Here is a 14,023-nt window from a genome sequence, read left to right on the forward strand (position 1 = left end):
GATAGATAGATAGATAGATAGATAGATAGATAGATAGATAGATAGATGGCACAGGATGAGTTGAAGATGAAGGGGTGATATCTAAAAAATAAAATTAAGGGGTGAGAGAGGATTATACTGGAAGAAGGAGAAAGGGAGAGGTAGAATGGGGTAAATTATCTCACATAAAACAGACAAGAAAAAGCTTTTACAGTGGAGGGGAAGTAAGGGAAGGTGAGAAGGAATGAGTGAATCTTACTGTCATTGGATTTGGCCTAAGGAGAGAATAACATGCACACTCAATTGGGTATGGAAATCTATTTTACCCTTCAGGAAAATAGGGGGGAATGGGATAAGGGGGGGATGATAGAAGGGAGAGCAGATTGGAGGAGGTGATAGTCAGAATTAAATACTTCTGAGGAGGGACAGGGTCAAAAGAGAGAATAGAATAAATGGGGGTGGGATAGGATGAAAGGAAATATAATTAGTTTTTCACAACATGACTACTATGGAAGTGTTTTGCATGACTACACATGTATAACCTGTATTGAGTTGCTTCCTATCTCAATGAGGGTGGGTGAGAAGGGAGGAAGGGAGAAAATTTGGAACCCAAAGCTTTAAAAACAAATGTTAAAAATTGTTTTTACTGGCATCTGTGGCCCTCTACTGAGAGAGAGACTTGAGAATGAGAGAGAGCCCCAAAGAGAGAGAAAGGATGACACCAGGAGGCAGGTGGCTTTCGGTGGGCCCATAGGGGGGCTTCTCCTTTCTCCCAGCCAGTTGGTTACTTACTTTGTAGGGGCAGCTAGGTGGCGCAGTGGATAGAGCACTGGCCCTGAAGCCAGGAGGACCTGAGTTCAAATTTGGCCTCAGACCAAACACTTGACACTTACTAGCAGTGTGACTCTGGGCAAGTCACTTAACCCTAATTGCCTAAAAAAAAAAAAGTTTTTACATGCAACCGGGAAATAAGATATACAGGCAATAGGGTATAGAAATCATCCTGCCCTATAGGAAAATAGAAGGGGAAAGAGATAAGAGAAGGGGGGGTGGGGATAGAAGGGAGGGCAGATCAAGGGAAGAGGTATTCAGAATGCACATCGTCTTCATGTGGGGGGAAGGGAGTGATGGGGAGAAAATTTGGAACTCAAGATCTTGTGGAAGTGAATGTCAAAAACTAAAAATAAATTAAAAACTAATTTAAAAAATAAAATGTTTAAAATTTTAAAAAAAGAACGATGGAGGAGGAGAAAGTATGGGAAGCTTAAGGAGAGTAAGAGAGCTTGACCAAGCACGTGTAGGAAATGAAGGAATCAATTAGGGAGGAATAAAAGAGTTTCCTTGCTAAATTGAGGGCCTGGTTGAAGTTGTAGGACAAAAAACTCATAATGTACCCTCTCATAGGGATAAGCTAGAAACCTTTCCAATGAGATCAGGGGTGAATTCCATTATCATCATTATTCAATATTGTACTGGAAATACTAGCTAAGCAATAAGACAAGAAAAATTGAAAGAAGGGCAGAGAAGCAGGACTACAACCAAGAATCACCTAACCAGCAAAATTTAAGTATAATACTTAAAAGGAAAAAATGGTCATTCAATGAAATAGAAGGATTTCAAGTTTTCATAAGGAGAAGACCAGAATTGAACAAAAAAATATGATCTCCAATATCACGACCCAAGAGAAACCTAAAAAAGGAAAAGAAAATACAAGGGATTCAAGAGCTAAACTGTTTATATCCCTATATAGAAAGTTGATACTTATAATTCTTAAGAACTCTACCACTACCCATCAATTGGGGAACAGCTGAAGAAATTGTGACGTATGATTATGATGGAATACTTTTGCACTATGAGGAATGATGAGCAGTATGCTCTCAGAAAAACCGGGAAAGACTTGCATGGGCTGATGTTAAGTGAAATGTACTATATACAAAGTAAGAGCAGTATTGTAAGATCAGCTGGGAATGACTTAACTATTCTCAGTAATACAACAATCCAAGACAACTCTGCAGGACTTAATTATGAAAAATGTTATCCATCCCCAGAGAAAGAACTGATGGTGTCTGAAAACAGATTGAAGCATATTTTTAAAAAAGGGGCCACTGATAGTACAGCTAGAAGGAATATACATACAGATTATGAGTACAAGGTGAATTTGAGGGAATGAGATAAAAAAAATTAAGGGATGAGAAAGAAGAGTACACTGGATACAGAAGGAAGGAAGAGGTAGAATGGTAAATTATTTCACTTGAAGAAGCGTGAAAGACCTATTACAGTGGAAGGGAAGATGGGAGGACGGGCGATGGGCATCGCTTAAATCTTATTCCTATCAGAATTGACTCAAAGAGGGAATAATATATGCAATCAGTTGAATATAGAAATCTAACTTACCCAACAAGGAAGTAGGAGGGGAGGAGATCAAGTAAAGGGGGATTGACAGAAGGAAGAACAGATCAGGAGAGGTGATAGAAGCAAAACACTAGTGAGGACGGAAAAGGTGAAAGAAGAGAGAGTACAAACAGGAGGAAAAATAGGATGGAGGGAAGTAATCACAACTGTGAATGTGAATGGAATGAACTATCACATAAAATGGAGGCTAATAGCAGAGGGGATCAAAAAATAGAATCCTACAGCATGTTGTTCAAAAGAAACATACTTGAAGCAGACAGACACACAGAGTAAAGGTAAGGGGCTGGAGCAGAATCTATTATGCTTCAGCTGAAGTAAAAAAAAAAAAAGCAGGGGTAGCAATTCTGATCTCAGACAAAGCAAAAGTAAAAATAGAACTAATTAAATGGGATAAGGAAGGAAAACTACATCTTGCTAAAAGGTACCATAGATAATGAAGTAATATCGATACTAAATATATGTGCACCAATTGGTATAGCATCCAAATTCTTAAAGGAGAAGTTAAGTAAGTTACAGGAAGAAATAGACAGCGAAACTATACTAATGGGGGACCTCAACTGTCCCTTCTCAGAACTTGATAAATCCAATGAAAAAATAAACAAGAAAGAAACTAAGGAGGTGAATAGAATATTAGAAAAGTTAGATATCACAGACTTTTGGAGATAACTGAATGTAACTGAATGAAAACAAAGAAATATACGTTTTTCTCAGCAGCACAAAATTGACCATGTGTTAGGGCATAAAAACCTCAAAATCAAACATAAAAAGGCAGAAATATTAAATTTATTATTTTCAGATCATAATGCCATAAAAATTAAATTCAACAAAGGGCAGTGGAAAGAGATTAAAAAACCAGTTGGATTGCCCAATTGATAAATGGTCAAAGGACATGAATAGGCAGTTTTCAGATGAAGAAATTAAGGCTATCTATATTTGTATGAAAAAATGCTCTAAATCACTATTGATTAGAGGAATGCAAATCAAAACAACTCTGAGGTACCACATCATACCTATCAAATTGGCTAATATGACAAAACAGGAAAATGATAAATGTTGGAGAAGATGTGGGAAAATTGGAACACTAATGCATTGTTGGTGGAATTCTGAACTTATCCAACCACTCTGGAAAGCAATTTGGAACTATCCCCAGAGGACTATAAAACTGTGCATGCCCTTTGACCTGCAATACCACTTCTAGGTCTGTATCCCAAAAGAGATTTTTTAAAAAAGAAAAAGGAAAAGGACCTATGTATACAAAAATATTTATAACAGCTCTTTTTGTGGTAGCAAAGAATTGGAAATTGAGGGTATATCCATCAATTAGGGAATGGCTGAACAAATTGTGGTATATGGATGTAATGGAATACTATTATGCTATAAGAAATGATGAGCAGGCAGACTTCAGAAAAACCTGGAAAGACTTACATGAACTGATGCTGAATGAAGTAAGCAGAACCAAGAGAACATTGTACAGCAACATTTTGTGATGACTAATTCTGATAGACTTATAGATAGACTTTGATAGACTTCTCAGCAATGTAAGGATTTAAGACAACTCCAAAAGACTCATGATGGAAAATGCTATCCACATCCAGAAAAAGAACTATGGAGTCCAAATGCAGATTGAAGCATACTATTTGCTCCCTCTCTCTCTTGCTCTCTGTCTCTTTTTTTTTTTGTTTTGTTTCTTCTTTCTCATGGTACCTCCCATTGATCCTAATTCTTCCTTACAGCATGACTAATGTGAAAATGTGTTTAATATGAATGCATATGTAGAGCCTATATCAGATTGCATGCCATCTTGGGGAGGGGGAGAAAATTTAGAACTCAAAATCTTATGGAAGTGAATCTTGAAAACTAAAAATAAATAATTTTTTTTAAATTGGAAACTAAATAATCTAATCTTAAAGAAAAGTGGGTCAAAGAACAAATCATAGAAATCAATAATTTTCTTAAAGTGAATGACAACAATGACACAACATACCAAAATTTATAGAATGCAGCCAAAGTAGTACTTAGGGGAAAATTTATCTCTCATTAACAAAACAGAGAAAGAGCAGATCAATAAATTGAGCATGCAACTAAAAAAAAAAACTAGAAAAAGAACAAAGTAAAAATACCCAATTGAGCACCAAATTGGAAATCCTGAAAACCAAAGGTGAGATTAATAAAATTGAAAGTAAAAAAAAATTGAATAACTAAAACTATAAACTGGTTTTATGAAAAAACCCATAAGATGGATAAACCATTGGTTAATTTGATTAAAAAGAAGAAAACCAAATACCCAGCATCAAAAATGAAAAGAGTGAAATCACCATCAATGAAGAGGAAATTAAATCAATCATTAGGAAATATTTTGCTTAATTATTTACCAATAAATCTGACAATCTGAGTGAAATTGATGAATATTTACAAAAATATTAATTACCCAGATGAGGAAATAGGATGCCTAAATAATCCCATCTTAGAAAAAAGGAATTGAACGAGCCATTAATGAACTCCCTAAGAAAAAAATCCCCAGAGCCAGATAGGTTTGCAAGTGAATTCTACCAAAAATTTGAAGAACAATTAATTCCAATAATATATAAACCATTTGGAAAAAAATAGGCAAAGAAGTAGTCCTACCAAATTCCTCTTATGACCCAAATATGGTGTTGAAACCTAAACCAGGAAGAGCTAAAACAGAGAAAGAAAACTATAGACCAATTTCTCTAATGCATATTGATGCAAAAATTTTAAATAAAACACTAGCAAGGAGATTACAGCAATATATCACAAGGATCATACACTATGATCAGGTGAGATTTATACCAGGAATTCAGGGTTGGTTCAGTATTAGGAAAACTATCAATAGAATTGACTATATCAATAACAAAATCAACAGAAATCATATTATTATCTCAATAAATGCTGAAAAAGCTTTGAGCAAAATACAGCACCCATTCCTATTAAAAACACTAGAGAGCATTGGAATAAAGGGAACATTCCTTAAAATGATAAGTGGAATCTATCTAAAACCATCAGCAAACATTTTCTGTAATGGGGACAAGCTAGAAGCCTTACCATTAATATCAGAGGTGAAGCAAGAATGCCCATTTTATAATATTCAATATAGTACTAGAAATGTTAGCTATAGCAATAAGAGAAGAAAAAGAAATCGAGAGAATTAGAATAGGCAATTCTAATAGAATTAGAAAACAAAATTATCACTCTTTGCAGATGGTATATTTGCAATGATATACTTAGAGAACCCTAGAGAATCAACTAAAAAACTACTTGAAATATTTAACAATTTTAGCGAAGTTGCAGAATATAAGATAAACACACATAAATCATCAGCATTTCTTTATATGATGAATAAAGCCAAGCAGCAATAGATAGAAAGAGAAATTCCATTTAAAATAACTGTAAACAATATAAAATAATTGGGAGTCTACCTGTCAACACAAACCCAGGAATTATATGAACACAATTATAAAACACTTATCACACAAAGTCAGATTTAACAATTGGAAAAAATATCAATTGCTTGTGGGTAGGTCAAGCCAACAAATAAAAATGACAATTCTGCCTAAGTTAATTCACTTATTCAGTGCCACACCAATCAAACTACCAAAAAATTTATTTGATAGATCTAGAAAAAAATAACAAAATTCATCTGAAAGAACAAAAGGTCAAGAATATTTAAAAAAATACAAAGGAACCAATAGCAGATCTCAAACTATATTATAAAGTAGTAATCATCAAAACTATCTGGTACTGCCTAAGAAACAGAGTGGTGGATAAGTGGAACAGTTTAGGTACACAAGACACAGTAGTAAAGTAGTAAATGACCATAGTAGCCTAGTGTTTGATAAACCCAAAGACCCCTGCTTCTGGGATAAGAACTCACTATCTGACAAAAACTGATGGGAAAACTGGAAAACAAGAGGGTACAAACCAGGGCACAGCATCTCACACCATATACCAAGATAAGGTCAAAATGGGTACATGAGTTAGACATAAAGGGTAATACCATAAGCAAATTAGAAGAGCAAGGAATAGTCTACCTGTCAGATCTACAGAGAAAGGAAGAATTCATAACCAAACAAGAGATAGCATTATGAAATATAAAATAGATAATTTGGATTATATTAAATTAAAAAGCTTTTGTACTAACAAAATCAATGCAACCAAGATTAGAAGGAAAGCAGAAAGTTGGGGGAAAAATCTTTACAGCAAGTATCTCTGATAAAGGCCTCATTTCTCAAATATGTAGATAGCTGAGTCATATATAAGCCATTCCCCAATAGATAAATGGCCAAAGGATATGCACAGATAGTTTTCAGATGAAGAAATCAAAGCTATCTATAGGCATATGAAGTGCTCTAAATCACTTTTGATTAGAGAAATGCAAATTAAAACAATTCTGAGGTACCACTTCACACCTACCAGACTGGCTACTATGACAAAAAAGGAAAATGATAAGTGTGGGAGAGTATGTAGGAAAATTTGGACACTAATGCACTGTTGGTGGAATTGTGAACTGATCTAACCATTCTGGAGGGCAATTTGGAACTATGCCCAAAGGGCTATTAAATTGTGTATACCCTTTGATCCAGCAATACCACTACCAGGTCTGTATCCCAAAGAAATCATAAAAAAGGGAAAAGGACCTACATGTGCAAACATATTTATAGTAGCCCTTTTTGTGATCGCAAAATATTGGAAATTGAGGGCATACCCATCAACTGGGGAATGGCTGAACAGATTGTGGTATATGAATGTAATAGAATACTATTGTGCAATAAGAAATGATGAGCAGGCAGATTTCAGAAAAACCTGGAAAGGCTTACATGAACTGATACAAAGTGAAATGAGCAGAATCAGGAAAACATTGTACATGATATCAACAACATTGTGTGATGATCAACTATGAATGACTTAGTTCTTCTCAGCAACATAAAGATCTAAGTACAAAGGACTCATGATGGAAAATGCTAGAGAAAAGAACTGATGGAGTCTGAATGCAGATCAAAGCATATTTTTTCACTTTTTTGTGGTTTTTTCTTTTTATCTGTTTCTTCTTTCACAACTGTAATTAATATGGAAATATGTTTTACATAATTGCACATATATAGCCTATATCAAATTGCCTACCATTTCAGGAATAGGGGAGGGAAGGGAGAGAAAAATTTCAAACTTGAAATCTTGTAAAAATGAATGCTAGAAATTGTCTTGACATTAATTGGGAAAAAATTAAATACTATTTTAAAAATTGAAAAAATAAGCAGAGGCAAAGAGGAAACAAAAATATTACTTTTTGCAGATATTAGGATAGTTTAGAGAACCCCAGAGAGTCAGCAAAACACTAATTGAAACAATTAACAACTTCAGCAGAATTGCAAGACATAAAATGACATAAATCATTAGCATTTCTGTATACTACCAATAAAACCCAGCAGGAAGAGATAGGAGGAGAAATTCCATTTGCAATAACTACAGACAATATGAAATACTTGGGAGTCTACCTGCCAAGACACACATAGGAGCTATATGAACACCATGATAAAACACCACACAAAGACAGATCTAAATAATTAGAGAAATATTAATTGCTCATGGGTAGTGATGTTACTTTGCTGACAAGGGTCTGCATAGTCAAAGCTATGATTTTTCCAGTTGCAATGTATGGCTATGAGAGTTGGACCATAAGGAAAACTGAACACTGCAGAAACAATACTTTCAAATTGTGGGCTGGAGAAGACTTTTGAGAGTTCCTTGGACAGCAAGGAGATCAATCAATACTTAAAGAAATTAACCCTGACTGCTCATTGAAAGGACAAATAGTGAAGCTGAAGTTTAAATACTTTAGCTACATAATGAGAAGACAGGACTCATTGGAAAGGAATCTGAGGACAAAAGAAGGGGACAGCAGAGGATGAAATGGATAGATAGTGTCATGGAACCAACAAACATGAGCTTAGACAGACTTCGTGAAATATTGGAGGACAGAAAGATCTGACATGGGGGGGGGCATGAAAAGTTGGACATGACTGAATGACTGAACAATAAGATTAAGATTTAGGTACACAATATATAGAAGCTAATGAGCACAATGACATAGGGTTTGATAAACCCAAAGATCACAACTATTGGGGCAAGAACTCACTATTTCAACAAAAGCTATAGGGAAAACTGGAAAGTAGTCTGGCAGAAGCTAGGTATAGATCAATATCTCATACCATTTATCAAGATAAGCTCAATATGGGTACATGATTTAGACATAAAGGTTGATATCATAAGCAAATCAGTAGAACATAGAAAAAATTGCCTTTCAGATCTATGGATAGGGGAAGAGTTCATGATCAAATAAGAGATAAGTTCAGAGGAGGTAAAATGGAAAATTTCAATTACATAGAATTAAAAAATTTTTGCACAAACAAAACCAACACAGCTAAAATTAGAAGAAAGTCAAGAAATTGGGGGAAAATCTTTGCAGCAAGTAAGTACTGGCTATACCTTCACTCATTTTTCTAGGTTCATTGGTTGAGGAGGAGGAGTTGGAATACTCCTTGCTCCCTATTGCCACTTCCAAGTTCTCCCCATATCTCTATCACTCAGTAACCTCTCCTTCTTTGAGATTCAAGCAATCCATACCTACCACTCAATCCAGTTGATTGAAGTTGAACTCAAGCTAGTTCCTGGCTCACAATTTTTCTTTCTCTCCAATTCTTGTCCTAATAGTGGGTGATGTCAACATATGTATTAACTCTCCCTCAAACACCTGAACTGTTCAGTTCCTCTACTACTCACTTCCCATGACTTACTTCTCTTCCCCATCTCAGCCACACGTGTGTATGGTCATACCCCAAATCTTGCCATCACACACAAATGCACCACCTCTTTGCTGAAGAATACCAAAATTTCCTTATCTGACCATAATCTATTGTCTTTCCACTTCTACCTCTGCCATATATCAAATCCCACTTTTTGTCTGGACCATAATCTCCAATCTCTTGGTTCCTCAGTTCTCTCCCAGGCCACCTTTGCACTAGCTACTTTTCTGCCATCTTGACCCTCTGGTGAACCAGTTCAACTCTACACTATCCTCTTTTCTTGAGCCTTTAGCCCCCTTATCATATTCTTGGTTGCATGCTGTTAAGCCTCAGTGTTGGATCACTTCTACCATCCTTTCCCTTTGGTTCTGTGCTACTGAAGGAAGGTGGAGAAAATCATGCAACTATTCTGACTGTGTCCACTGTAGATTTACAAATTTATGTGTAACTCAGCTTTCAACATGCTCAGTTTGCCTCATATGGAGCTCTCCACATCCCTGACCACGTGAGCAAGGGTAACCTCCTTGAATGGCTCTTGGTGGTCATGCTCTTTCCATCATGTTTTTGGCTCTGTGCCTAGCTGCTGTGCCCAGTATGGACACAAGGAACTGACCAGGTGAGAGGGGATAGGAACTTGTCTTTCTCTTGCCCTTCCTCTTTTAACTTTTGCTCCAAGAAATGGGCCTGGGGTTGTTTGTTTCTGTTCTCTGCTCTTTGTTCTCAGATTCAGGTAGCTGAGGTGACCCTCAAGAAAGGAGTTCAAGCCATGGTGACCTTGGAGCTAAGATTTCAAGTGGGGTAGTATTGCCCACCAGGCCAACATAGAAACCATGAAAATATGAAGTGCCTTGGATATGAGCTCGAGGTGGATTTCAGATTTGGAACTAGGATTGTACTCTATGGGAACCAAGCTAAACTTTGAACCTAATCCCTTTCACTTCCCCAGGGCCTGAGGTGGTGCAAGGGTGAAGGGGGATTATGCCTACCACACGTTGCTAGGAATATGTTTGAATACTTGTGATGATCTTTGGGAGTGAATATATTTCCTTTATAAAAGCTCCATTGTATTACATGTGGGGCCTTGTGTGTGATAAAACTGGCCATTTCGCTTTTGCTGAGGACCCCTAGAGAGAGGTTCTGTGGCTGAGACTTTAGATTTTTGAAATACCTTAAACTAAAAGATTCTAGAGAAATATATTTGTTTGTTTTATGAGATTTTTTTTTTCTGGTGCATGTTCCTCAAAAGTCAGTTTCATTAGGAAAATTTTGTGAACTTTTCATTTGTTGATTGCTTGATTATTTAAGTACTGATATTTTTGTATTATTGAATTCTGTATTAAGGCTTGGTATACCAATATGTTCTATATTATTGAGTCCTATATGAGTGCTGGTATTAAGTTTGTGAGAAATATAGAATCACTAGATTAATACTGTCTAGCAGAAATGTTCACATTTTCTTTTGCATTTAAACAGACCTACACTGCTTGCCTTTTTAAAAAAGCAAAATGCCATTCAATTTATTAGGGTGAGATGCCTGTGCCTAAAAACTATAAGTAGCTGTTCTTTGCTACTTCTCTAATTGAGCCTACTTGTCGTCTTATCCCAGAGGATGAGTTTGCAATTCTATTTGGTTTGCCCTGGCAGTTGCAAGTATTCATGGGGGAACTTCAGGTGCCCTTTGAGATAAGATCCCCAATAGCCCAATCTTCTATGGGTATATCACTTAAGCTTAGAGGGACCCCTGGAGAATTTGAGTATGCCCTGAGTAGAAAGGGATACTTTTTATGCAGAGTCCAGTTGGATGGCCTTGTTTACAGAGGGAATCATTGGAAGAGTTCTACCCAGGACAGTTTTCTCTTCTGAGAAAGAGGCAACACCAAGCTGACCCTTGGTCCTAGATCCCTGTGAGGGAAAGTTCCATGTAGTTTAGAAAGCTCAGGAGGACCAAGCTTCTATTCAAGATATCAATTTTCTTTGTCTTTGATTTTTCTTTTGTTCATGGATTGAGAAAGGCCCCATAAGGCTAATTAGGTGAAGCAGAGATATTTGGTAAAATACTTTTTTGTTGATTTATTTGGGAAATTTTGTGAAATGTTCCCTGTTCTGTGAATCTTTAAAACTTTGCAGTTAGAGGACTGATTTTCATCTGTATGTGTGGGATTGCATACGATAATGTCATAATGTTTTGAGACTTTGCTATATGGCACTGGGAAAGCAAGTGAAAGGATATTGCTTATGCCTCCCCAGAAACCATGGAGAACTATTCTGAATTCAGAACTTGTACTGTGAAAAAATAACAACAACACACTCCTGTCTATTTGCAAGGGACCACAAATTTCAAATAAGAAATGTGTAAATTGGCTTTGAGTATGCTTAGTTTGCCTAATACGGAGTTCACTGAGTCCCCTACCACATGGCTGGCAGTAGCTCAACCATGGCTTAGCTCAAGTTGGCTTAACCTCAACCATGCCCTCACTTCTGCTAGGCAACTTTCCTTATCAACTCACTATCCCACTCCACTGTGGCTCCCCTAAACTTTTTCATACCTTCTCAAACCTCCCCTCCCCTTCTCAGCTGAGATCTTTGCCTCATATTTTACAGAAAAAAATCAAAGCCATTCACCATGAACTCCCTCTTCTCCCCTTTTTCTCATCTATTACTCAGACGCTTTCTGCTACTATCTCCTACTTCACCCCTGTCTCAAAGAGATGTCTCTTCTCCTTGCCGATGCAAACCCCCCTACCTGCACAAGTGATTCCATTCCATCCCATCTCCTCCATCAGATTGCACCCTCTGTCATCCTTACTTCTCTCACTTACCTTCAATCTCTTCCTGTCTACTGACTCATTTCTTACTGCATACAAACATGCCTATGCTGAAAAAAACTCATTTGATCCTTCCGTCCCTAGTGTCATATATTTCTTCTGTCCTTCCCCTCCTCTCACTCTCTTCTTAACCCCCTACAATCTAGTTTGTGATCTCAACATTCCACCAAAACTGCTTTCTCCAAATTTGCCAATGATCTTCCCATTGGCAAATCTAACAGGCTTATCTCAGTCAACAATCCTGTTGACCTCTCTGCAGCCATTGACACTGTTGATTATCCTTTTCTTGATATTTTCTTCTCTCTAAGTTTTTGGTTCACCACTCTACCCTGGGTCTCCTACTTATCTGAGAACTCCTCTGTCTCCTTCACTGGGAGGGGTTCTAGGGTTCTGTTCTGGGTTCTCTTTTCTTCTCCATCTATATTACTTAACTTGATGATCTCATCAGCTTTCATGGATTTAGTTATTCTCTCTATGCTAATGATTCTTTTATCTACTTATCCAGTCCTAAGTTCTCTGCTGACCTTCATCTTGAATTTCCAAATGCCTTTCAGACATCTCAAACTGCATATCTAATAGACAACTTAAATTCAACAAGTCCAAAACATTAGCTTTCCTCCTAAACCACCCCCCTTCCTTATTACTATAGAGAACAACACCATCCTCCCAGCCCATCTCTACAATATCTCTTGAATATGCCCTCTTCTCTCCTCCTCACCACATTAGGGTAGGTCCTCAACACCTCACACCTGGACTATTGCAATAATGTGCTGGTTGGTCTCTGCCACAATTCTCTTCCCACCAAGTGATTTTCCTAAAATACAGGTCTGACCATGTCACCTCCCTACTCAATAAACACCACTAGCTCCCTATCATTTCCAGGATCAAATACAAAAGTGTTCATTTTGGCATTCAAAGCCCTTCTCCTGAAGGTAGCCCCATTCCTACCTTTCTAGTCTTCTTGTACCTAATTTACTGCCATATATTCTTTGACCTAGTGACACTAGCCTTCTTGCTGTTCTGCAAACCAAATATTTCATCTCTCAGTGCTGGAAATTTTTGCTGGTTGTCCCAAATGCTGAGAATGCTCATCTTTGTCTCCTGGCTTTCCCGGCTTCCTTCAAGTCCCAACTAAAATCTTATCTTCTACCCCTCTTAATTCTAGTGCCTTCTCTCTTTTAATTATTTCCTATAAATCTTCTATATAGCTTGTTTGTATATATTTCTTTGCTTGTTGTCTCTCCCATTAGATCGTGACTCCTAGAGGTTAGGGACTGTCTTTTGTCTCTTTTTGCATCCCCATCACTTAGCACAGTGCCTGGTATGTAGTAGATGAATGCTCATTAAATGACTGACTGATATGGCCATCTTCTTTGTAATCCTAACAGAAAGTAGTTCTGCCTTTCCTGTTGTGTCTTGGTTGTATTATTTGTGCATCAAGCTGTTATGGTTTTCATGCCCTTGTTGCATTACTTTTTAAAAATTAATTAATTAATTAATTAATCTTTAGTTTTCAACATTCACTTCCACAAGATTTTGAGTTCCAAATTTTCTCCCCATCTCATCCCTCCCCCATCCCAAGATGGCATGCATTCTGAATACTCCTTCCTCTAATCTGCCCTCCCTTCTATCTCCCCCACCTTCTCTTGTCTCCTTCCCCTTCAATTTTCCTGCAGGGCAGGATAGAATTCTATTTCCCATTTCCTGTATATCTTATTTCCCAATTGCATAAGAAAACAATTTTTTTAAACATTGTTTTTAAAACTTTGGTTTCCAAATTTTCTCCCTTCCTCACTCCCTACCCACCCTTATTGAGAAGGCAAGCAACTTGATAGAGGTTATACATGTGTAGTCATGCAAAACACTTCCATAGTAGTCATGTTGTGAAAAACTAATTATATTTCCCTTAATCCTATCCCACCCCCATTTATTCTATTCTCTCTTTTAATCCTGAACCTCCTTAGAAGTGTTTGCTTCTGATAACCTCCT

The sequence above is a fragment of the Vombatus ursinus genome, unplaced genomic scaffold (assembly GCF_900497805.2).
Source record: "Vombatus ursinus unplaced genomic scaffold, bare-nosed wombat genome assembly UNPS02014890.1, whole genome shotgun sequence".
NCBI classification, from domain to species: domain Eukaryota; kingdom Metazoa; phylum Chordata; class Mammalia; order Diprotodontia; family Vombatidae; genus Vombatus; species Vombatus ursinus.